Source organism: Heliconius melpomene, chromosome 12 (assembly GCF_056956725.1).
Source record: "Heliconius melpomene rosina isolate 202511_hmr_F chromosome 12, ASM5695672v1, whole genome shotgun sequence".
NCBI lineage: Eukaryota > Metazoa > Arthropoda > Insecta > Lepidoptera > Nymphalidae > Heliconius > Heliconius melpomene.
In genome coordinates, this window is record NC_140400.1 from 297600 (window position 1) to 325588 (window position 27989).

The window sequence follows — 27989 nt, forward strand, 5'->3', positions numbered from 1 at the left end:
GTGACAATAATAAAAAATATATATTTCCAAATCCACATCATTATGTAGAGTCTCTCAGTAAATTCCATTAACTAACTTTTGTTCACGCGTGTTTGTTTTACAAATGAATCAATATGGTACATGGATCCAAATCTCATTACAGGGGATAATGTACTGGAGTTATCGACGACGTGACGCGACGACGTGACGCGACGACGTTGTGACGAGATTACGTATGAGGGTAGTGAATTTAAATCCCTTCTACGTATTTGGTTGTAAGAATATGTTACCTAAGTCACCTAATGAAACTGTCGTGGAATAATTCGACTTCGTCAGACTATAAGTGGTTCTGGGTTCAATCTCTACTCGAAGGAATGATTTAGTTTCATTTCCTTATAACGACCTGTCCTTTCTTCATACCTATCTATATCCGGAATATAGAGCAAATTTGAGTAGAGTTATTTTCGATTTTCTCATGGGATATTTTTTCGCTGTAAAAGAAATTATTTATCATAGAGAAAATTGAGGCCAATCGTGGCGCAGGGGCACCAATGTACGATTGTAAACGTGACCCACTGAGGGTTCGACTCCCACTCGAGAAAATGAAATTCAATATTTTCAATTCCCCGCTCTGGTAACGTCGCAAAGCACGGCGTTGAGTTTCAGAACTCAAAACGCAATGCGTCCAGAAATCGGCGTAAATTTGGGAACGGAAGTGTCTTAACGAGATTAGAGCATACTAACACTAGGTTCCTTCTTCCTGCCTTATGTTATGTGTGGAATACGGCGTGAAACTACAAACAAAAAGAGGCATGTAATTGACTAGCGACGTTATTGACTTTCGCTTAGTGTTAAACAACCATTTTGTAGAGTAAAGCCACTTAATATTGGCACTCTACCAATTTTTCAATAAAATAACATTATATAAATTTTGATAAATGTCCGTTTTTAACTGAATATTGTTTCAAAAACAGAAAAGGTATATTTTGACAGGCCATACGTTAAAAAAATAAGTATTTAAGAGAAAATAAATGTTAGTTGTTAGCGCCTAAAATGCTGACAAAGAGAGAGGGACAGAAAGAGACAATTTTTTATGTTGTATCAAAATTGGCAGTTTATCTTAGTTTCACTGTTTCTCCTAAAGTAGTATCCACATGAGACGTGACGTGTTGCATCAGTTTTGAGCATTTTATCAGTGGCTTGGGATTCATAATGGCAGTTATATACGAAGAAGTTATTTAAACTGTTTTCAAAACTTTGATAAAATTTCCTATTGTATTCATAAGGTAAGAAAAATACTTATATTTTATATTTTCTTTAACCAACAACACAATTCTAGGTTTATGTAATCATTATACAACAGTCTGTATAATTATTTATTGACTTTGAAAGAACAAAGCTAAAACTATCGTATTTATAATCACACACTCTCCAATTGTCCCTAAGTAAAGTAAGTCAGTTTGTTTTGTAATATTATGTAAAAGAAACAGAAAATGCAGAGAAAACCTAGTGTTAGGACACTTCGTTCACCACTTTATTATTGGTATTGAGAGGAGGAACTCAACGTCGCAGTATGATATGGTATGGTATGGTTCTTTAAATCTGGCGTTCCGAGCGTGCCAGTTGAGCACATATCAAGTCAATTATAAAATAAATAAATTAGTATAAAACTGAATGAATCGGGGGAATCCCCGAGTGAATATCGAATACACAAACATCACTTTCATAAAGAGACTCAATACGATGTAATAATATTAATATTATATTAATACACATTTTTTTTTATGAATGGTCCATTACTAAGAATGAATTTGAAAGAAATTGGAGCAAAGCTATAATTTACAATCTGTAGCTCGGCCTACAAGTCCAGCCTCCAGCCTCCAGGCCACAACAATTAAACAAAAAGCCGTTCGAAACTTTGCCGTGCACAACGTTGAGGCGACCTATTTTACTTCATCGCGTCTTACTTTCACCAATTTTACAGTAGTTTCGATGAGTTAGTACTCAATCTTGTTTTTGGCTTATGGAGTAATCCAGGCGAGACCCTAGCCCCAGTCTAAATTGCTTTAAACTAAAAATATTTAGTCCAACCTGTCTGTTTCAATGAAAGAGATAGGTTGCGGCCTCGATTTAGGAATCGGGTTTGCCCGAGGACAATATTTAATATTTTAATTTCCTAACTCTGGTAACAAAGGAAAAGCGCAGCGCCACTCAACACGCATTGCCTCCAGAATGTGGCGGAAAGTGGGGAACGAAAGTGTCTTAATACTAGGTTCCCAGGTTCTCAAGAAACACGAAATGACGATTCATTGACGGAACTTAAAACCAGGCTTCGTTTTGCCAGAACAGGAAAATGAAAATAATTTCAATCATTTCATTTTTTCATTTGTCAACACAAAGCATCGTCCTACAGATCTATAATAAATCAATACAGCCTCTGCATCCGGAGACGACGATATCCTTTGACGTCGTTTAAATATTTATAACCGATGATATTGAATATTGTATTAGCTGGATTTACATTGAGACCGTACTTTTACATGTTGTTACATATTATTATATACTGATTGTTCTCATTTTGCTAACGGTGAGTATTTGCATAGATACAATCAAGAAGCCAAGATAATACACCAGCAACTCACTCTTCAATATGGTGTTGTGGAATTAGAGGTTAGCAGATTAAGCAGAACTATTAATCTATTATTGCGACACTCTGTTCTCCACTTTCCGCCTACATTATAGACATTTACCTTACAGGAACAGAAAAACGAACCCAAAACTATAGCGTTTACAGTAAGGTAAAGTATTTTATTTAAATTTGTACAATTTTCAAGAACTCCTATAAAAAGGAAGCGTCGTGTTGCGTTATCAAGGGGCTAAACCTTAACAATGTTAGCGAGATCCCCAAAGCAACAGTAGATTACCATATCGCTCTGAGACTCCCTAAACAAATGGACATAACTAACTAATTATATCTTTTAGTATTAAAGTGGCGCAGCGGCACAATGTATGAGTGTACACTCATACGCTGAAATACAATGAAAATTGGAAACGGAGTTAATTCACACTAAATTTTCTTTTTTTAAAAAAAGCTAATGTATGACTGAAACGGAAAGAAAAACGGAAAAAATACTAATAACTAACTATATAACGGTGGTATTAGGTACTATCGTTCGCTGAAAACTTATTTAAAATGCAAATTTAAATTTTCTTCACGCCATTCCCATTAGTGTTATTGAAAAAATTTAAAATTCAATTAACATCTAAAAAGTAGGCCAATATAAGACATCCTCTATACAAAAATCTGATATCAATTCCATTATTTAAATACATACACGTTGCAGCGACAACGCGACTGGTTGTGAGTTCGGTCCTCACTCGAGGCAATCAAATATTTATTTAAATTTTATATATTATATATTATTATATATAATTTTTTATATATTATTTCATATTATATTTTCATTTCTTTGCTTTACTGTCGAGGCAAATCACGGCGTCGAATTCCGCCACTCAACATTTCTTTAAAGTAGTAATGACATAATTTCGTTTATCATTATTAACATTGAGGCCAGTCGTGGGCGCAGGGGCACAAAGTGTGACTGTTAAAGCGACTGGTTGTGGGTTCGATTCCCACTCGAGGAGATGAAATGTTTATTTAAATTCTGGTGTTAAGGCAAAATGCGCAGCGTTGAGTTCTGCCACTCAACACGCAATGCCTCCAGAAAGGCTTAACACTAGGTTTCCTCTGTCTACCCTGCTATGTGCAGAATACAGCGTCAAGCTGATTATATTTATTTGATTTTTAAATAAATACATATTATATATATAATAATTAAAGGCCTCAATGTATATAAAAAAATGCATAATTTGGCTATAATATGTGTTTGTGCAGGCAAAGCCGCGTTTGGGTCGCTAGTTTATAATAATATTATTACTTAATTCATAATGACTTCCTCGAATAGTGATGACTGAGACATGACGATTGCGGGTTCGAATTCTATTTCACACACATTCATTTTCAAGTGTAGAAATCTTCTTTGAGGTGGATTTTTAAAAAATTTACAACGAAATAAGATCTTTCTGCTGGAGTGAAGCCAAGCACTTCGTAGTTTGTACACACGCGCGAGGACTGTTCACTTCAGTCAACTACTTTAAGTGCAATTTTTCGTCAATTTCATGGTACTCCGTGCTCCAGTGTGGTATATGTTTTAGAAGCTTTGTTGTAAGTGGATTGAATTTTTGTTGACTGTCCTTTACTATAAAATTCAAGGATATAATATATGAATAATCAAACCACTTGTTTTCATTAAAAAATGATAGTGGAATTAACAATGCGAAGGTCATATTGGAGCAGCGACGCAAGTGTGGGATTGTTAACGCGGCGATTGTGGGTAATGTGTCCGATTCCGCTCAAGGCAAAGATGTTTTTAATATTTTCTATGGAGTCCCGCCCCTCTACTCGCAATTCCTTGGGAAATTGGTGGAAGGTGGGGCAAAGAAATATCTTGCGGATACAGCGGAAAGCTAAATACATATACTCGTATTCATTCAAAAAATGTTGAACTTCCTCTCCATATATTCATACGTTATTATAGCCTCATGCCCCGTGGGTAATTAAGTATTCTGAACCGGAAGAAGTTACTGTATCTATATATAACATTTTTTTAAACAACTTTGTAGTCTTCCCCCTTCTTTACGTCACTCTCAAATTGGCAGATCTTTTCAGCTTGGCAGGATTAGTGGATACACAATTTAGCATGTAACTAACTTACGAATCTGATCCTTTGCCCTGAACGGGACTCATATATATATTCATAATAATTTTAATAATAATAACAATTTTTATTAAATAATACATTGTTTCTCTTGGATAGTAAAATTATATACTGTATTTTAATATATACTATATAACGAACACACACGTCATACTTTTCAAAAGAACATTCCCAAAGGACATTTGAGTGGCCGCATTGCGGGGACATTTTTTTTCAATACATTTTTTTGTGAACTTCTTTTATAGCAAAGATAATAATTTAAAAATGTTCAATTGTAAAATATTCAGTTCCGCAGCGGCATGGTGTGTAACCGTCAACCCGGTGGTTGTGGATTCGATTCCCACTAGAAGTGCATTACTCGTACTTTTACACTCTGGTAAGAAGACAAAGCGCGGCGTTGAATTCCGCCTCTCTCGATAATTGAGCGGTGCGTGGGAACGGAGTATCTTAACACTTACTCTAATGTCGATCTGCCTACCCATTTATATGCGGGATACAATATGACACGGGTAATTCGTGTATATTAAATATAGTTTTGTTCTAGATATCGAGCTAGCTAGTAGCTTAACACTATGAATATAATGTTCACAATGTGTCCCGTATATAGTAGAGTAGGCAGAGAGAAGCGAGTGCTCAAACGCTACATTCTTTGCATTCCAACTGAATTAGAAACATTACGTTTTCAGTAACTAAAGTCAACGCCACGATTTATCGTTTTCCAGACATATAAAATGATAATTATTTATTTACCCAAGTGGGAATCGAAAGCACAAACGTCATGTTTTCAGTCACACCGCTACGCCGAGACATTCCATATACCTAGAGATAACAGGTTCAAATCCCTCAAGAAACACAATAGAACCAAAAAACAAGTAACAAGCTCTCTACCACAAGCCAAGTAAAATAAGATAGTTACTATAGAGATATTTCTCTATAAAGGTGTTTCTTTTACATCTCCACGCTGTAAGCTCTCCCGCGGGGAGTCTCTCCCGCATTGCGGCTATCGCTTGCTCACAGCTGATTTATATTAATTTGAACTTTTGATACTATAAGGACTGTGTAGTACGCATTTACTTTATTATATTTGATATTATTATTGAATATTATTCGTATTTGTTTTTCATTGCACTGTATCCCAGCGGGAACCCGGGAACCTAATTTTAAGACGCTCAGTTCCCATTAAAGGACTTTCACTTGCCATGAATCTGTGAGTTCACAGTTAGATGTTGTGCCGCTGCGGTATTTTGTTTCATTTTAATAAAATAAATACAGAAATAAAGAAGTAGGTGAGCAACATCGATTCAAAAGAATCATGTTATCTCGTCGAGGCAAAGGCAACTCATTACGCACTGTCTCCGGGCAGATTTCAGCTATTTATTTATGAAATATTGTATTTTATTATTATTATTATCCATACCTATATTATAAATTCGAAAGTAACTCTGTCTGTCTGTCTGTCTGTCTGTCTTTTCCGCAATCAGGGCCAAACCGCTAATTTAATTGTGATAAAATACTCATATAGAGTTACTTGAGGGTCCCGGGATGAACATAGGATACTTTTTTTTTCTCATATTTGTAATATTTTCGTTATATACCAATATATTAAAATAATTAATTTGACAAGGAATTTATTCCGCCATGTTAATAACAATCGTCGCTACGCGTTGCTAAGCAACGGCTTGCAAAGTTTGCTGTTTTAAGAAAACGTCACCCACAGTGAGTTTGCTTAATGCATACATGGCGCGCGCCGATATAGATTTGTATACATTAACAAAAATTAGATGATTTCTATAATTTGATATTCATCCTTATGAAAATAAATATAATAGTCACTTTTAGCATTTCATCTAGATGGAAATTATAATTTACTGTATAACATTCTAATAAATAATTAAGATGTGACTGATTCCAAATGAGCTAGCCTTCGGGCGGCATAGTATGAGTATGACCGACGCGAACACGGGCGGATGACTTTGATGATTTTGTAAATTTTTATAGATTTTCGAATTACTATTATTTTTTATGTAATTATTTGCTGCTTATAATTAATTTATCTCAGTTCGGTTATCTATACCGATGTTATACACTTAAAATATCGTAATTTTAATCATTTGAGATTTTATTTAATATTGTTCGCAAAAATTAATAATTATTTAATATAGAAAAATGTTTAGTACGCGCGCACAGCAAACTTTAGGTTTTTTTTTCTAATATTAAGAATTTCCTTTAGTTACTTTTACTTCTTTGGTTTGTTCATTTCGGTTACTCAGATATTTTTTCTAATAATAAATCTCCACTTATTATTATTTTTTAACTTATTTTAATGATTTAGGCTTATATTTTCGCGGGCGTAGCCGCGTCCGGGCCCACTAGTTATTTATATGTTATATGTATATAATACTAACTATATCTATATTATATTTATTTTCATTTTTATTCTAACACGAGATATCTCAAAAATTAATCTGAAAGTGGAGAACAGAGTGTCTTAACACTGAGGAACTCCCTGCACACTTGGAGGTGACAGCGTCTAGAAAAAGATATCTGAATTATTTCTAAAATATAATTTCCAAAACTATGGGAAAGATACTATTTAAAAACATAATGATTTTAACATAACTAAACTCGAACTTTGTATTGTTGTGTGAAGGTAGTAGCAACACGTGCATTCTAGATAAGAAAGAAGGGTCTAGCGAGAATTATATCGAAAATAATGTTTTTTTTTTTTATTTTATTGATTGTTTGTATATGTTTGTATCACAATTTATGTTAGATACCATTTATTTTTTATCAACTCCAAGTTTCCTATACAGCGTGAAGGTATAGAAGAAATATAATAATTTTAATACCAAATACGAAAGGTACACAAAATACACAGCACGTAACTTATCTAATACAAGTCATATTAGAAACATTCCCGGGACCCTCCCCTACCCTCCCCGGGGACCACAGTTTGGTACACGTTCTAGCTAACAAGCCACTATTTATTATATATCTTGTACCTGAGGTAGGTTGTCATACTGGATGTCAAGTAGGTATACCACCTACCTACTGGTAAGTGAAAGTTTTTAGATAAAATCCTGAATTAATAATTATAAAATTTTTTATCATAAAATATTTGTTTTTAACTTCAATGATTTGTAATGAAATTTATTTTCTTTTCTCCCTATCTCTCTTGTTATTTTATTAGAATCGTCCCTATAATGTATATGTATATATGACGGCGATATATTTTGACACAACATATTCTGTCCTTGCTAGGTGAAAAAAAATAAGCATTACATACATACTAAAGTATTCTTTTTTCGTAAATTTTAAAGTGTTAAGACACTTCAAAAATAAAAAAATAGACACGTGAACTCTTTATATTTTAGAGGGTTTTATTTACATTTTAGAGGCCAGGAAGTATATAATGCTTTATAACTAAAAACTTTAAATAAGTACTTTAACACTATTTTCTTTCGTTTTACCCCTTCTAGCTAGCAAAAATTAGCATTATCATTCAGCTTACGTGTGATAAGCCCTCGCCGCAGGGATCACATAAATATAATTTAGATGGTAAGATGCTCTTCATCAACTCTACCCTGAAGGCATGTCTGTATAAGCATGTATATTACTAGAGAGATGTAGAAATTTGGAATATATAGATTACTAGCGATACCTATGCTTTTGAATACCTTTAAATACCTCCCGCCGCTTGAACTAGTTGTTATGTTATAGCCAAATAAGAAAAAAAACGTTTACATAAATTGTTGTCTATAATATTAACCTAATGTATAAGCTATATTACTAAAAAGTTTTATCTAAATCCGTTCAGTGGAACACGCATCTATCCATCATCACAAACTTACACATTTATCTAAATAGGGTTAATAGGATGGACGTTTTAAAATATAAAATTTGTGATACTTTATTAAAATGACACATACGCTAGTAAAGCAGAAGAGTATTTGATGTCTGAGCCGGCCTTTTTAGATTTGATAATTAGTTAATCTAGTTTTACCTTTAGTTAAACTACCTTCAGTAGCTATTAACCTGTTATATATTGAAGGAGCGTCCTCTGTACTTCAATTTTAAACGAACTTGTAATATTTTGATATTCTAAAACGAAGCAGTAAAGAAATACCACAGTTTAATACGTTGTTCTACAACAAAATTTTAGAATTCATTTATTGCATTTCATTCTATAATTCGCTTCAGTGCATCAGAATATTGATATTTTAACTTCAAATTAAAGATACCTTTATTGCTGAGTTAGCAGCGTTTTTAAATTTATTTATTTCATGATTAAGGGCCGTCGTGACGCAGCTAAATAAGTATAAATTATAATCATTTGAATATTAATGATAAACGAAGTTATGTCATTATTACTTTAAAGAAATGTTGAAAAAAAAGATCCACTTTGTCAGAAATTTCAAAGTTGTCGTCGACTTGTCCATTCTCGGAAGGCAGGTACCGAACTCAAATTATATAACATAATGCGACTCGATCAAACTTTTTCCATTACCAATGGTACAATATTAATCACACTGGTAAGTCAAAGTTTTTTCACATTTTTTTAGGTGCTATATCCATGGGACGTCTAGAGAACCTTAATTCAGAACTTTAACTTTAAACGTAATGATGTTCGGTTGGATTCTCACTCATGCCAATGAATATTTCTTTTCTCGCTCTGATAAAAGAAAACTCAGCGTTAAATTCCGCCACTCGCGATGTAATGTCTTAAATTCATAATAAACGATTGTACAAAAATAATATATTTTTTTCGTTGAGTATAATATTCTGTACTATATTTTCCTTGAAATAACAGCCTTTGATTTATTACAAGTGATAAATGAATATGCCCGTCATCCAATTTCGTGTGAAATCTAAACCACATCAGTGTGATGAATTATATCTTCCAACACGTAATCCTCAGTGCGGGGGAGACTGTTGACCTTCGAGAACGAAAAAGATGACACCACGAGGTGGGTCATGTAAAACATGAGGACACCTCGTAGCGTTTAGTTCTCCGTTCTCTTTAACCTCTGCCTATCGAGATATATAATATTCATAGGCAGAGAGATTATAAAAATGAGAAGAAAACGTATAAAAATTTGAAAGTAGCGGGATTTGAACCTACGCCTATTTGGAGACTGTTTAAGCGCTCCGACCAACTAAGCCATACGTTCTCATCGATCTCTCGAGCTACGTCTAAATTCTTATACGCTTGTTACAACTTATTTATAGTCATTTATACGTTTCGTTAATAAGTATTTTTCATTTCTAAGTGTGGAATAACACTTTAAAAATGTTTAAAAATATTTAAAAATAGTATTTTCTCCTGCCAAACGATAATTGTAAGTAATTATCTGTGGGTAGCGGAACGTTGTTAAAATCTAAGTAAGTTATCTAAAAACATAAATAAGTAGTAACAAGCGTATAAGAATTTCGAATTGTAGTAATTAATGAGCTACATTTTATGTGTATCCCATTTCTTCAGCCGGAGCCAGTCTGAGAAATAAAAACGCTATAAACATTTCCTAAAGTAAAAATTGAACCAACAACCACAGTCAAAGAACCAACTGCGCTACAAATATATTTAACAGAGTCGATAAAAACTTTTAAATAGTTGCGACATAGAGACTCAGAGAGATCTCAGGACGTAGGACCCAAAATGTAAACTATTTTAACAAGGATTGTATCAGTCGGGACAGACAACCCTCGCAACCAGGCGGAACGACTCGGGCCCAGTAATAATAAATCGGAGTAAAAAACGTATTCAATTATAGTAATATATGTGGACTACATTTACTGACCCCTGCTGAAATAAGATATCGTATTGCTAGGTCTATTAAATACAAATATCACAGGAACCGCAACCGTTACCGGTCGTGAGTTTAATTCCCAATTGCGTTTAGTTTTGCTTCTCAACATGCCATGTCTCTAGGTTTCCTCTGCTCATCCTGGTATATTTGGGATAGGGCGTCAAGCTAAATTAGAAAATAAATTAATTCATTGATCCGTTAATTTTATTTTATTAAATTTTTATCGTTGCTGTTATCATACCTCATACCCATCACAGCGCAGTGGGAAAGTGTCTTACTATGAATGGAAGAATAAATAATAAGTTAACTTAAGATATACTGAATGAGTATACACGAAAAAAATATATATAGTTAAGAGAACAAATAAAAGATCGTTTGTTTTACGTGGGAACCTTTTGATTTATTATTTTCTTTTTATTTTATGTGCTCTTACAGGATCAGTAATTTTCTGTGAAACTTTTTACATTACACTCCGTACACATATATGATCATAGATTAAAAAGAAAGCAATATTAACTATCGAATAGTAAAAATCTAAAAGTAAACAGGTAAAGATTTTATTTTTGTTGATTTCTTCAAAAGTTGCTGAACCAATTGCCATAAAATGTATAGGGAATCATCTAAACTGTGAAAAATGAATTATTTTTTTAAATAGGCAGAAAGTTGGTTGTAAATGTATATATCAGTTTATTTTCCTTTTACACGTAAGTGACGTCATAGCTATATGATCAACGCCACTATCAAAGTTATCACATGTTCGATTCTTAAAAGAGGGTATAGGTAAGTCTATGTATGTTTTATAACTATAAATAGGATATTTTTTAACAATAACAACTAAAAATATGCCGGATGCGACTGTCGTGCAGGCCTGATTGTAAAAACATAGGCTACGGGTACAATTCCCCCTCAGATAAATTAATTATTTTTATTTCCTTGTCCTGATAACAAGACAATGTGCTTCGTTGGTTTCTGCTACTCAACACTCAATATGTCGAAAACTGAGCGGACCGTAAGGAATGGAATATCTTAACACTACCTTTGTCTCTGCTCACTCTGCTATGTGCAGGACACAAAAAGGATCTAAAAATATATAATAAAATAATCAATTCCTGAATAGTAATAATTAAAAAAACATTAAATATTAGCATATACAATTTATTTGACTGGTATATGTCAGCACTTTAGGCTAACGCACGTTAATTCATCATCCTCCTATTATTACAAATTTAAAGCCACGTCGCCACTGCATGCTGTACTATGATTGATGGCGCTATGTTTGGTTGGAAATTGATGAATTGTCACTCGAGCCTCATTAGCGAACATCAATAATGTACACAACGTTGTCGTTGTTATTATAGCATTTGCTGACGTTTCAATAGATAGTTTCACGCTGATAGCAGTGGTTCCGCATATAGCAGGTTGAGCAAAGGGTATAGTGTCAAGACTCTCTGTTCCTCGTTTTCCGCCCAAATCGAGACATTCTGTGTTACCGCTGTATTGAGATTTTAACAGCAATCTCCTATGCAAAAGAAAATATTGGTTTCAGTACCTTTATCCCTCACCGTTACAACAAAGCAGGACACTGCGTTCCTCTACTCAATATGCAATATTTCAGAAATCGTACAGTGAGTTGATGATGGGGGTCTCTTAACAATAGATTCCCTCCGCCAACCCCGTCTTGCGGGAGAAGACATGAAGATATAAAAAAGAAAACTTTTATCCCTAATATTTGTTTTTGAAGCAATAATAGTACAATAAACGTTCAAATGACCAAGTTCTTGACACTGGCACACAGCCAACCGAACATCTGTCGACCTTTGAATATAATTATTATTACGATGACATCATTAGAGATAAAAGGAGGAGGTTTTTGATATAAGATTCTTTTTTTATTAAAATATATGTAAGCCAGTTTTGTACGCAATATCTTGAGAAATAGGCTAATACCACCGTAATTACACAAAATAATTGAAAATAAAAAAACTTCCACAATACAATTCTTCATACCAATCCTTTTAGATTAACTTAAACAAGCTTAAAGCTCCACCTCTATATAACAACGTCTAAGTACTAATCAATTTCCTGGGGTAGAATCTGTCCTACACTCGCTAAGTTTATCCTCAATGATTGATATTGGTGGTTTTATAGGTTTCCAAAGTTTTCCGTAGCGTTATCAAAGATACATTTGTTACAGCGCTTGATCTTCTTTTGGAGTTTAGGTGTAAGAAGTGCTATGCTTTTATAATGAAAAATGTTAAAATCGACCATTACTACATTAATTCAATTTTTTTGGTCTCTCTCGGTAGCAGCAATACGTATATGGTAGCCAGTGGGAACTCTTCGTTTCCATTTTCACAGAATTCTTGAGGTATAGCATGTTAAGTGATGGAATTCAACGCCGCGCTTTGCCTCGATACCGGAGCGAGGAAAAGATAACATTAAACGTTTCATTCACCTCAGTGAGAATCAAACCCACAACCGTCACGTTAGTCGCTCGTTTGTGCCTCTACGCCTAGTTTTTTCCTATTCGAACAAATAAATATACCTATTTTTTTGATTTAGTTAGGTATTATCTAATTAAATAAAAATAATGTTATATATTTTTATATTTCTACGTACTATATATTTTTAATAATCTTATATATTTTTGTTGTAATAAAATTTATGTAACATTAGATATTACAACCATGTCCCTAGAACACAGTATAAACAATAGGCGGTTATAATAATTAACGTAATTACTAAGCTTTGTTGGAGAAAATTTGATACTATTCCAAATTACCTTATTACTGAAATAAAGGATGATAAATGTTATGATGATAAATTATTTTTTATTTATTTATTTTTAGTATTACGCTGTATCTCGCTCATAGCATGGAAGGTAAAGGAAACCCAGTGATAGAACACTCCGTTGGAACGGGTGGGGGGGGGGGGGGTGTCTCCTTGTTTTATACAGAGTGCAACGTGAAACTTGACTGATGTCTGTAAAGCCAATAAAGCTCCCAAGCTGTCTCGCCGGCTTAAAGCACGAAGTCATACCAGTTCCGGCAGAATTTCTCCAGAGATCCACAGTAAATAAGTTACTATAAATATTCATCATCTTACTTAGCGCCAGTCTCTGGGATGCAATTTCTCAAGCTCATATAAAATAACGGACTTGTATTATTCTTTCATTCTCGTAGCTCTTCGTAGTAAGTTGCTACGTCATCGTAGAGCAACAATTTTATAAATTTTTTGAAAAACAATTTATAAGTTTGTGTTAAATATGTTGTTATTTCATTATTAAGAATCATAGTGATCGTTATTTCGTAATTTCTATTTGAGTTATATTAGACGAGGCTGGGACTTGGCCACTAACTAGTGGCCAAGTCCCAGCCTCGTCTCATGTAACTACATATATCATGTAACTACATATATTAATTATTAATTTAGTTAATATCTCTTAACTGTCTAATACAAAATATAATAATACGCTACGAGTTGTATGGAATGCTATAAATCAGAGCTCAGAGCTAAAAATTATATAACTCGAGTGGCTTACCAGGAGTAGGTATTGGCTCCATCATCAGACCAGCTCGATGACATCATATTATCATTGTCACTTAGGCTACGAATAACTGCCAAGTTTCTAGATGATATCATTATTACTAGTAGGATCTTTTCAGTTTCTTATATTCAAGTCGACATAATTAACATGCTTTTTTTAAAAAAAGTGAATTATCATGCTTAGGTTAGATTTACATGAAAAAAGACCCTGCCAGTGGAAGTCTTATTCATAGTATATGCTACTCATTTTTTCAGCACTCTTTTATTAAAGTATAAATTTTCACAGTAATATCTCGATTTGTGTTATATTTTCTGTATTTTTATATTTATTGTAATAATAACATTTTACATTTACATATGATGTACTTTTCTTTTTATATTATTTCTGTATAATGTATCTATGTGAATGTAATCTATATGTTGTTTGATAATCGCTTTATAGTAGTAAGTAGTAAAAGTTCGTTTCAGCTATTCCGGAGATAAGTCCGGACAAACAGAAAGACAGAGAGACGGACCATATTTTTTTAAATTGTTTGTTTTTGTTCTCACTTGAAAATTGTAAAATTCCAGATAAACATTTCATATTTGTTTATTTTAAATAACACTTTTTACTTTAAATTAATCTGTACACATAACATTAAAAAAAAAATTCAAAATATTCTTTATTCAAATAAACTTGTAATAAGTACTTTTGATATTTATTATTATTGTTTTTGTATTCTATATATTTTGTATCGTACAGTCTATAGCTATAATATATTTCATTTATATTGTTTCCATAACGAATGTATAAAGTGTTATGGAAGAGCGGGCCCTCCTGTTGCAAGTGCCAGTATAATACTAGTGACTTTCTATATAGCTAAGTAATATGTGAAACTGCAATAATAAAAAATGTACAGATTATCCAAGTATGAGGAGTCTATGCGACCTTACACAATAAAATATTGTTAAAATTAATTATTCTCCAAAAAAATTGTGGAAAATGAATAACGGAGTATCTTAACATTAATTCTTAACTAACTACCTCGTATATATGGAATACAGCGTAAAACTTAGAAAATTATGTACAGTAAAAGAAAATATATTTTACACAAGATTATAAATGTATACACATACATATATAGACACATATTATATGTATATATCAGTGCATACGCAAGAGTCACAAAGGCACAATTGGGTCAGTTCCGTTGTGAGAGCTATCACGGAGGTGTCGTGTAGGTTTAGCCTGCGACTAGAGATTTAGGTGTCGAGTGCAGAGCCACACGAGTAGCGATTATATACGCCTAAAGTAAGCATTTTTTTATATTTTACTATGAGCCACCTGCAACTTCGTTAGCGTGAACTATAAATTGTAAAATTCTACTTTGCTCCCCGACACTCGTCAAAGAATGTACATGCCAAATTTAAAAAAAAAAATTTTTTTTATGAATATTACAAATAAATAAATACAAAAAAAATTATTCCATTTCCTGTATGTTCCGAGGACAACTGAACTGAAAGCCAAAAAAGCATAGTTTCGTCATTACACTATTCTTACAAATAGCTAAATGTTGTTCTGTCCCCTAATAAAATTGACACTGTAGGGGTATTGCACTAGTCTTATGATATTATTTATAAACACGCTATATCAGCAACCTGAATTTATTCGCTACAAATGCAATTGTGAAATAATGTTCCACTATTGTTTTGTAGCGTATAAATAACCAAATTAAATATATAATAAAAGAGTTGAATATTAGGTCTCGTCTTATTAACATCGCCACGATACAGTACCCCACATTGGTGACCCCGACGTGATGTACCCCGACGGGGGGTACCCTGCCACCTGCAGCCTAACGTGACAGTCTATATTGGTGACCCCGACGAAAGGTACCCCGACGGGGGGTACCCTGTTAGTTGCAGCCTGACGCAATAGTCCACATTGGCGAAGCTCTAGAATTCAGCCCGAAGATATCGACGAGACCGAGGCAATGATCCATCCAACTCCCGTGGTGCTACATTGATAACCACGTAAACCGGACTTCAACCCAGCGACTGCCCGACGCAAATCTTCAGAGATTTGGTGAGTGCACATTCTAATCGGCTTCCCACAAGCGGGTCTCACCGGTTAGAATTTCAAGAGGCAATATACCACCATATCCATACATTGAGATTTTCGAGGCAATGATGAAGTAATGGAAAATACCAAGTTTTACGAAGGCATCGTTTTTTAAAAAAAACTAAGGAATAATTTATTAGTAGATATGCGCGATAACAGATTAGTCGACAGAATTACAGGATTATTACATCCGAAAAGGATAATTAATTCTGACACACTGTAATTACGATTGTCAATGTTCAAGCGCTATAAAATAAATACAAGTATGGTAGAACGAAGAAACTAGGGGAAACTTCTCAGTCAGTAGAGAATCATGACACTGACTGCACCCTCTCCGCACGCACCGCCATCGATAATTACGGAGGCATCCCAAGCATGGTCGAAGCCCGAAGCCGTCCACAGCCACAATTAAAAAATGAATGGAAAATGCCAATTTTCTTTCCAAGACTCAACCCGAAGCCCTACAAGTGCAAGTCAACCGTATATACTGCGCATATTTCGAAAAAGGATATACAGTATATTACACGACGCAACGCACCCAGGATTCAGAACCATAAGAATAATGTTAACAAGTCATTATTTCTGACCTGGTATGGAATACTCAAGTACGTGGACAACACGAAGCTATCGTGTCAAAAGGCGGAACTCTCACGTGACAACAATTCGTCACTTATATATTCCCCGAATTCGAACGGGTTGAAATCTTTCGTGCGCACTCTACCGGTACGTAGTACCAATCGATACATAATTACGGTCATTGACCTACTTACGCCAGCCTTCATCGCAAGCAAAGTCGACAAACTCAAAAATTCACCATCAGCAGAACGACAACAATACTGAAACAATGCGCAAGCGCAGCAGCCGACGACAGCAACACACCTCATCGAGTTACGAGGTCCGGGCGAAGAAAACAACTTGTGGATCAATTTAGTTTATAGGCATAATATTTTATTTTGTTTTTTTTTATATTCTGTTTGCACATTTTTTTTCCCAAAGGGGGAGAGTATTGTAGGGGTATTGCACTAGTCTTATGATATTATTTATAAACACGCTATATCAGCAACCTGAATTTATTCGCTACAAATGCAATTGTGAAATAATGTTCCACTATTGTTTTGTAGCGTATAAATAACCAAATTAAATATATAATAAAAGAGTTGAATATTAGGTCTCGTCTTATTAACATCGCCACGATACAGTACCCCACAACACCATAACTGTCGCGTGTACAGTCAAACTGCTTGTTTGTGCCGTGTGCACTACGACTCAATATATTTTATATTTGTGTATATATGTATGTGATTAAGGCCAAACGTCGCACAGGAGCATATGCCTGTTAAAAGTAAAAGTGATATGTTGTGGGTTTAATTCCTACTTTGGGGTAGAAATTATTATTCCACCACTCAGCACACAATGCCTCAAAAAATTCGGCGGAAAGTGGGAAGCGAAATGTCTTACCTCTAGATTTCCTTTGCCTTCCCTGCTACATGCGAGATACAGCGGAGAGCTGAAAAAAAATGTGATTAATGGGACAAATCTGTGTAGCAATGGATGTCACAAAATTGTTGCGTTAATATAATGATAATGATATTTTTCACTAGAACTTACTCACTTAAATAGATATACTAATACATTCAACGCTCGCAGAAGCTAATGCACAAATAAATTTTATTCCTCCTCCTATCGCACATTTAATGGCCCTCTATAAAGCTGAGAACATTGCGTAGCATTTTCAGGATATCTAGCTCTGAAGGATGCTGTAACAATGGACCATAAAGTGAGAGCTTTTAGGAAATGTAATCATTTACGTGTGGTTGAGATGATATTTTTTTGCTTTTCTTGACGAAATACCTGCGTAAGATGAAACTGAGTTTGTATGTCGTGATTTATTTTTATTTTTTTACCGTAACGACGTTTCTCGCAGCAGGATGGGTACCTGATTTAGAGACAGTCTCTTTTATACACACAGACTAATTTCCCTGACTGCGAATTGAAACCACCTGCCATTACATTAAGGCCTGCGTAGTGCAGAGGCATAAGCGTGTGTGCTACACGTACGTTATGTTATTTAATTATTTATTATATTGTGAATAGAGAATACCTACATACGTGGTTATTAATTGTCCGTTATTTCTCATTTTACATTCGTTCATTTGTTTATGCTCATGATCCTCATTATGTAGTAAATAGAAGCGGATATTTAAATAAAAATCTATATTTTTATACATATATCAAACCTGAGTCCCGGCGGTATTTTCATAGAAATATATACAGAGACCGCTGGTATAAAATATAAAACAATGTCAACTCAGCGCCATCTTTTGTAAGTAGCGTATCACTCAACCAGAACGGTTAGTTTTCACGCTTTCACGATTTTGCCGCATAGCAAGGTAGACAGACAGAGCTCAGTGTTAATACCCCGTTCCCGACGTGGTGTGGCGGAGTTCAACATAGCACTATGTCTTTAAGAGCCAGGAAATGAAAATAATTAGAATATATTCATTCATTATAGGGATTGTAGGTAGACGCTGCCCCACATAGTTACCACGGGATTTTCATTTAAATTAAGCCACTCCACTGCCATCTATATTAAAAATATGATCAAATATCATGTTCTGATAGCGACATCTCGTATAAATCCGTGGAAACATACTGAGATATTCAAGTAGCGACATCTACTGAAGTATATTTACATTAGGCCTAATTTATATTGTTAGTATCGCCATCTATGTGAGATATAAAAGATCATAACGTACCTTTACAGCTTACATATACTAAGAATAGATGGTAATGTCTTTTTATCCCTATTGTGGTAGTCATCTGTATACCTGGCCCGGCCTCGTCCACCGTCATCATCCTCGTCTTTGCTTTTATGTCACCTTCACCCAGTATCATCGATACTGTATTCTTGAAAATCAACCGAGGTATATTGGTCAGTCCCTAGAATTTAGTTTTACCTTCCATAACAATTGAAATTGGGGCGATCTTTTTAAGAAAATTCATATACAACATTTTACGCCGGTTATTGTTAACCTTGAACATTAAACCGATATTTTAGGAAGTCAAAAAGTTAAATGAGTTATAGTGACTTTAACATGTTGACGCCACCATGAAAACATATCAGATTTTGAGAATGTCGAATGATTAATGACTCTCGTTTCGTAAATAACGATATTTTCAACGTTTTTTCTAAACTTATAAGACAAACAGACTTTTTGTGTAGATAAAAAAGTCTCATTCATGGTCATGTGGACACTGAAGCTCCACGTGGCAGGTTATAAAACCCTCCTTCCCTAGGTATTTTTACCTTCAGGTACTGAAATATACAAATCTTATGCATTATGCGAAGTTAGCAAAGAAAGCCTTCAACCACTTTTAACTTTAGTAATAAAACAAGTATTACTACAGTTTCTGTTTTCCTTTTGAAGTGCGGAACGCTAAAAATACATTTAATTCTCTTTAGAAAAAAATATCCAATCTGAGATTACAGTGAAAAGTAAAAAGAAAAATAGCTGTGAAAGCGGAAAACCTTTTCGAAGTAAGCTTTAATTACAATGACAAATTGGCTTAGTTTGCGTGCACCCGACGCGGACTGTGACAAAGTTCCATTTACGTAATGCATTCGTTAGTTTTTTATTCACTTATGGTATTTTAAAATTTTACTGATTTTTTACAAATAATAAATGTATTATTTTTTAATTTTTATAAAATTTTAAATTCAGACTCTTAAAAATATTCCATTGAACACCTGTTTCACGGGTTATTAGAATTTACCCCCTAAACTGAAAATAATTTCATAAATATATTTAATAAATATTGGTATAATTCAAGCGGGCGAAGCCGCGACGGTCCACTAGTTATAATATATTTCTCAACATTATGTATCAGTTTCTCAAAATCTATCATTATGCCTATCTTTTATGATTTGTAAAAAAAAAGAAAACAATTATAGTTGTTCCAAACCTTCTATTCATGTTATTTATCTTTGAGGCTGTCGTGGCGCAGCAGCACTGCGTCAGAATGTAATGGCGACGGTTGTTAGTTTGATTCAGACCCTAGGGAGCAAAAACATATTTTTATTTCCCATCGATCCCACAAACGTTTACATACATACCTATATACAAAGGTATATAGCATACACACAGAAAGATATATATCTTACGTCTTATAAAGTTTACTCTGAACTTTACTCAAACTTTGTCAAAGTTGGGAACTCAAACAAAGTAAAATCCTATAGTGAGTTTGAGCTGACATGTATTGTCTTCACTGTCTTGACATAATGTACCAGTAACACCGCAGCGCCACAGGACGATGGTTGTGAGTTTGAAAGAAAGTCTTTCATATTTATATTTTTTCAGCATGGGAACCTGGTATTAAGACAGTCCATTCCCATTAAGACACTTCGATCCCCCACTTTCCGCGGAGAACTGGAGGCATAGAGTGTTAAGTGGCGGAACTCAGTGTCGCGCTCAGAGCGAAGGAATTAAAATATTAAATATTCCATTTCCTCGAGTGGAAATCGAACCCACGACCTATCGCGTTTACAGTTGCTCGCCTGTGCCCCTGGCTGGCGGAACAAACGCCACCGCCTTGTCTAACAAGATTCTTCACGCGACAATAATTTAAAAAATCCCCACATTCCGATCAATTAAACCTATTACTATTGTGGGCCGGGCAATACACTTGGACGACATCAATTATGAGTGAAAATTGATTAATATATAAGTTAACAAAGAAACACAAAACAAGCGTGACATTAGTGGCTAATGTATTGACGTGTCACTGCAGACTAATCCCGCCGGAACTACTGGCCACTGGACCGCACTTCATTGACGTGACGTGAAGTTACGTGACATGACCATTTCCAAACGATTGATGGATGATCCAATTATGTATAGGTAATTACTTAATTATTATATATTGTTTAATTATGTTTTGCTAAATTATCTTGATATTATAAAGCGAAAAGGTTTTTTACGATGATCGCAGGAACTACTGGTTCAAAATTAAAAATTATTTTTCTATAGTCTAAATGTCTGAGAAGGCAATAGGCTGTCAAAGTCAAAATATTTTTTATATAATATTTTATTCCATAAAAATGCTTAACATTTACTTGGACATGTCTATAATAATATAAATATATAGTAAATTTAGATAACTTTAATGCCCTTCATCGCCTCTAAGCTTCTTAAGACTTATGATAAATTGTAAACCTAAAAATGCAGGGGAAGGAACTTATAAACTAGAGCGTATTTAGCATTTTTTAAGCTGTTAGGGTTAGAAATATAAAAAATAAATAAATAAATAATAATAATAATAATTTAATAAATAAATAAATAATTTAATTTCTAAAGACCATAATGTCACAGTAATTATTGTGAACTTGATAACCACCATCTATACATACGAGTATACGAGCATGCAGCAGGGAATGCTGAGTATGCTTTTATGTAATAAAGCTGTTTCCCGCACAGCAGAGAAGACAGAGCAAACCTAGTGTTAAAACAACTTTCTTTCCACTTTATTAGCCCAATGTTGGTGGCATTGCTTGTTAAGTGGCGGAGCTCAACGCTGCGCTTTGTCTTGTTTGTAGAGCGAGGAAATAATTTAATCCGTCAAGTGAATATGGATGCCTACCCAGATGGTCATAAGTCTTAGGCATTCACAAGTAATTATGTATTCCCATAGAATTTCAAACTAATAGGGTTTGGTCAAGTTTGTCATTTCCCAAAAACCTCTAAACCCTCACTCGTTTTCTTTCAATGGTTTCTATTCACTCCGAGGTTCTTTAGATATGCGCTCTGAGCCATACTTAATTAAGCTCTTAGATGGTCAACCTATTCAAGTACGCGCTTTTTATAAAAAATATCACGTTATCAATGTGAAGAAATCAGTCAGGAAAATAAATATATAATATTTTTATTTATTCGCTCGCTAAAGCGCGACGTTAAGTTTCGCGGAAGGGAATTGTCTTAATGGGAATGGAATGGTTTATGAGTAGGTGCCTAGGTTGCCTCTGCCTACCCTGCTAGGTACGGGATACAGCGTGAAGATGAAAAAAAATCAAGTACAAAACGAAATTTTATTTTTATATTCTATCTACTACGCTTAAACGACATCTGTTTCTAACATATATTATTTATAACATATAACACTATATCATGATATATGCCACTGAATAATTTGGTTCTGCAAAACGTCAATATGTCAGCCAGAGCACGCGTTGCTGGACGTCGCGACGTAATAATAGTAGCGTCAGCAATATCAAACTTTATTAGTTTTCTGTCATATTTTAATATATTCATATATTTGTATATAAACCTATATGTATGTAGGAATACCTTCACTTTCTTATCATTTGTATATGTGATTTGTGTAACACACAGATCTGTGTGTTACACAAATCACATATACAAATGATAAGTACGTAATAATAAGTACAACTAAGAAAAACTCCCACACAGTAATCTCTAAAACCTAAATTTAATACGTAATTAGACGAATTTTAAGAATTATTTGCGGAAAATGGAGGACGGATGTATCTCATTGGGAACGGAGTGTTTTAACACTAGGTACACAGGTTCCCTCCGCCTACCCTTCTATGTGTGGGATACGGCGTGTAAACGCGACGTTTGATATCCATTTTGAATTGAATTATTTTTGTTTTGATACCCTGAAAAAAAACAGAACACAAAGTTATGAATAAAATTGAAAATATCATATTGTACTGTATACATATAAATATATGTGTATGTACAAAATATAAAACGCCACATTTTATATACGAGTTGGACTTGATATTGTGTAATCATTCTAATTAGTGTTAATTAGTAAGACTCTTGCAAAGATCTTAAATATGAAAGATTTTTAAGTTACAAAAGTAGAAAAATAATATTAACTATATTTTGAGAGGTCGTAGTAGAGACATGAAATATATGTTAAAGCTTCAGACAGTTAACGCGATGTTTATGGGTTTGATTCCGCCTCGGGGAAATGAATTATTTTTTGGTAACAAGATGAAGAAGAACACTACGTAAGTGTACGTTTCATTACTGCAATTGACAGGATTATCGTTAAAATGTAGAGTAGTTTCATCCGAAGACTCGATAAGCTCTACATGTAACGTTTATGCTTACTAAGACAAGACAGACAAGTTACAGTCAGAACTACGCGGCGTATAACGCTAAAATTTGGTATACGAGGCATATATACATATATTAAAATCTTTACACAGAAAACAGCAGAACCAAACGCCGCATTTTATCTGAAATGACCCGGAAAACAATTATTTTGTCAAAACACAACAAAAAACACTTGATACAATTAGATAGTTGTAGGATTAATTTCAGCAATAATTCCTTTCCCATCGACATAAAATTATTAACCGCGAATATTCCGCAACCGCAACTACTCATTCCACATAGACGTGTCACTAGAGACATTCTAATGTCCTGTCTAACCTGACAGCTCGAACTAGTCACGGTACAGACAGCAAATTCAACGATTATGCGTTCCCCGCTCTAAGACTAAATGTGGTGTTGAGTTCCGCAACTCGTGATGTCTCGGTTTTAGGTGGAAAGCGAAAAGGAGTGAAGTATTACGAGAAAAACCGTCAAGTTATTTTCTTTATTTCTTTCTTATCGACCAATCTTCAAGAAAGGAGTAGAATAACATAACACTAAGTTCACCCCGCCTATCTTGTAGGCTTATTATACGCGGGTTAAAACGTGAAGCTATTCAGTTTTTTTTTTAATTTATATAAAAATAAAGGTTGCGGAACCCAAATTCCAATATAAGTCTTCTATATTAATATCTCATAAGAGCCCAATTCAGGAGGCTATTGAAAGATTCCCGTAATAGTTATATCACTCTGTAATTTACGTAGTACATGTAGTTAATTATATTGAAAAATATTCCTATATCAATAAGAAATGGACTCGCTAGTCGACTCTTGAATAGATTCTAATTGTGAAAAGATATTCGTTTTACCTATTAAAATGAAGAGATTCTAAGTGACTCTGATTGCAAATGTGACAGTTCTGGGATCGATTTTCACATACAATGTTTCGGAAATTGATTGGAGCGTGGAGAACGGAGTGTTTTAACACTAGGTCCCTACTGCCTATGCTGTTAGAGTCAGGATACAACGTCAAGTTAACTAAAATAGGAACACAGTCTTCATTTAAAATATATCAAGTTTACAAACGTTTAAAATAAAATGAGTTTGTAAAAATTAATTTAAATATAAAATCGTGTAAATATTTTCCGCAGTCGCGTAGTAGATTAATATTATTTTTTTCTAAAATACAATAAATAAATAAAAAAATAAAAAATAAAAATAAAAAAGCCTTTATTGTTTCTTGCATACATAATAAGTACATTAATGTGCAGGTGTTATATTTCTATTCTATGATATTTAATATTTATTTTTAATTATTATGACATAGTGTTAATGGTTCTAGTGTTACATTTAATATTAATTAATATGAGATAAATATCTACACGCATATATGTGTTTATTTGTAAATTAAGATACTATTAATCTGCAAGAACCCCTCTTTGGGTGAAGGCCTCCTCCAAAAGAGACCATGACTGTCTGTCCTGAGCAACTTGAATCCAGTTTGAGCCAGCTATTCCAATTATATCGTCCTGCCATTTCGCGTGAGGTCTCCCTATCCGTCTTTTACCTCTTGGACCTCTCCATGTGGTTATTCTTTTAGTCCATCTATCGTCTTGTACTCGTGCTACATGCCCCGCCCACCTCCACTTTAGTGTTCGTGCGTGGACTAGTGCATCTGTGGACTTTAGGATGTTTTTGATTTTTGTGTGCCGAACTTTTTGACGTCTGCGGATATTTAACATACTGCGCTCAAGACCACGCTGGCAGGTAATGATTTTGTTTTTGATTTTATTGGTATACTTCCAAGTCTGACATGCGTATGTAAGGCACGGTAGAAGACTAGAAGACATCGTTTTCGTTTTTATCATAACTGGCAGCTTGCTTTTAAAAATTTCTTTCATACTCCAGTATTTGTTCCAGGTGCTTTGTGTGCGTCTTTCTATTTCCCACTCCTTGTTCCTTCTGTCAAAACCAATTTGTTTGCCTAGATAAATGTACTTATCTGTGTATTGGAGTTCCTCGTTGTCCACATGTATGGTTACCTCTGTACTATTGGTCATGAGCATTGTTTTGGATAAGTTAATTTCCAGTCCAACTTCTTTACTTGCTGTGTTTAATAATAGTATCATTTGGCGTAGTTGTGTGCCCGATTCCGACAGGAGTACCAAATCATCTGCAAAACGAAGATGGCTTAAGTAATTACCGTTAATGTTTAGTCCTTTTGTTTCCCAATTTAATTTTCTCATTATTGACTCCAAAACAGCAATAAATATTGTCGGTGATAGAGGGTCTCCCTGTCTGACGCCTCTTTTTATAGGGAAAGATGGTCCAGTTGTTTCTAGTTTCACTCTGCCTGTATTGATGTTGTATATATTTTTGATTATTTGAATGTATTGATTTTCTACTCCTTGTTCTTCTAGTGCTTTCCATATGCTTGAATGTGAAACGGTGTCGAATGCTTTCTTGTAATCTATGTAAGCAATGTAAAGAGGTCTTTGTCGTTCGTAATATTTTTCGATCACTATTTCTAATGTATGAATGTGGTCTATCGTCGAGAAACCTTTTCTAAATCCTGCTTGTTCTATAGGTTGTTGGGCATTTAATGTGTGGCTTAGTCTAATGTTAATCAAAGAAGAAAATATTTTGTATATACTAGGTAATAGGCTAATTGGTCTGTAGTTCGTTATATCGTGTGGATCACCTTTTTTATATATGAGTATTACGTTTGATTCCGACCATTGTATCGGTGTTTCGGTGGTTTCCAAAATAAGGTTAAACAAATGAGTCAAAATACAATACGAAGACGAAATCTCAGAACTTCAGAAGGCTTTCATATGACGTAACCTAATGTGATGTAATTCTATTTTTCAGTTGAGAAGATATAAAACAATTTAAAAGATTAAAAAATAATATATTTAATCTGACTTTTCCTTGTTATTTTTACAAATAATAAAATACATTAAAAAAAAGTATTTTTACATCAGAAAGGTAACTAATTGGCCGAAGCTCTTTGAAGAGTTTGACAAAAAAAAATAAACGAGTATCGCTCAAATTGCCATTAATCAAATGCTCTGTTGAATTTAATAAAAGTGATTATTTTATGAAAAAAAGTTTCAAGTTGCTTCGTTATGCTTTGCTAAGGTTTTGTTTTTATTTCTAATAGAAATTAGAGGAATTCAAATAATATTTTTAACTTGTAGTTAGCGTGTTTTTATGAACAAAAATAGTTTTCTTTGTAATATACCTACATAAGAATAAGTACGAAATATTTTTAATTTGATGTATTGCGTCGTAAGGCCGCTGTGAGTTCGCGGCGCACCGGCACGTACATAATGTATAGTTTGATTTTGAGCTCGATATCTCTAAGCGTTCCTGAGATAAAGGATTAAAGGACATACATACGGACGGACAGACAAACAAACAAAGTGGTTTTATAAGGGTTCCGTTTTTCCTGAAAAGGTATGGAACCATAAAAATACTAAAAAATTGTAATATTTACCTACTTTTAGTACTATCACTATAATTACTTATGTATATTTACATATAAAAATACTCTGGGTGACCTCACTGACGAGAGATTAAGCCTCTATTTATATACAGATCGCGTAATTAAAAATCAATAATATGCTACTATTATGAAATCCATAAATATATACAAGATTTTCCACCTGGCCATATTCCTGTATTTGCCTTATTATATGTAAAAAAAAATAACTTTGTTTTTATCCGTATAGCAGGCTAGGTAGAAGAAATCAGTATTAAGATACTTCGTTCTCCATTTCATCGGCAAATTTTCAAGACATTGCGTGTTGAGAGACGTAACACATCGCCGTGTTTCGCCTACCAGAGCGGGAAAATAAAAACAAATTTAACTTAATCATTCCCCCGGGCGTGGAGCGCGCAGCCTTCATACACTACGAACTACGCCAAGTTCTGCTACTCATTATATACGCAATGTCTCCACAATTCGGTGTAAAGTGGGGAACGGACTGCCTACCCCGCTGTGTGCGGGATATTTAATTTAATTTTATTTTAATTCTATATCCACCTCAGTATGGGGGATAAAGCGTGAAACTTTGAAAAAAATCTTAGAATCACGTCTACAACTATTAAACACTGTAAAACTCCGCCACGAAGGCGACAAGCTAATTTTTACGTGAAAAAATAATCAAATTCAATGTTTTCAGCGTGATGTGCCCACAAGTAGGATCACAGGAGCAGAGGGCGTCTCCCTGAAGCCGTCAGTACGACGCCGGCCGCCGAGCTAGCCTGACGCGTTCCTACATAACATAATATATATATACGTACATACATACGGACAATAACACTAACATTTTTATTAGTGATACAGTTTCTTGATTTGCAGTGTATTAAAACGCAATGTGTTATATTAAAATGGGATCATCATGTTTTGTATTTGCGTGTTAGGTTCGGGAGATTGGTTAATGTAGAATATGTATTGGTGAAGAGGTGTTTATCTGTGAGTTTTCTATTATTCTCGGTCAACTTTAATAATCTCATTATTGATCTCGCTAGTATATAGTAAAATAAGGTTATTAAATGCCAAAAACATTTACTTCTATACTCAGATTAAAAGAAAACATCATAGTAGTAAAAAATATATAAATCGACTCTATATTTTATGCGACTATATATAT

At 34.1% G+C, this 27989-nt stretch overlaps 1 protein-coding gene across 5 annotated transcripts in view; it reads left to right on the forward strand.

Moving 5' to 3' along the window:
• Nucleotides 1-27989, forward strand: part of LOC146533280 (inactive dipeptidyl peptidase 10) — a 240748-nt gene that overhangs the window by 129913 nt on the left and 82846 nt on the right. For 2 of the 5 annotated variants that reach the window (XM_085194899.1, XM_085194900.1), the window contains exon 1: nucleotides 27585-27811. The exons of the other annotated variants lie outside the window; for them this stretch is intronic. The gene's annotated coding sequence lies outside the window, so the exon portion shown is untranslated. Of the gene's footprint in view, nucleotides 1-27584; nucleotides 27812-27989 lie in introns of those variants that run through there. 5 annotated transcript variants of the gene reach the window in all.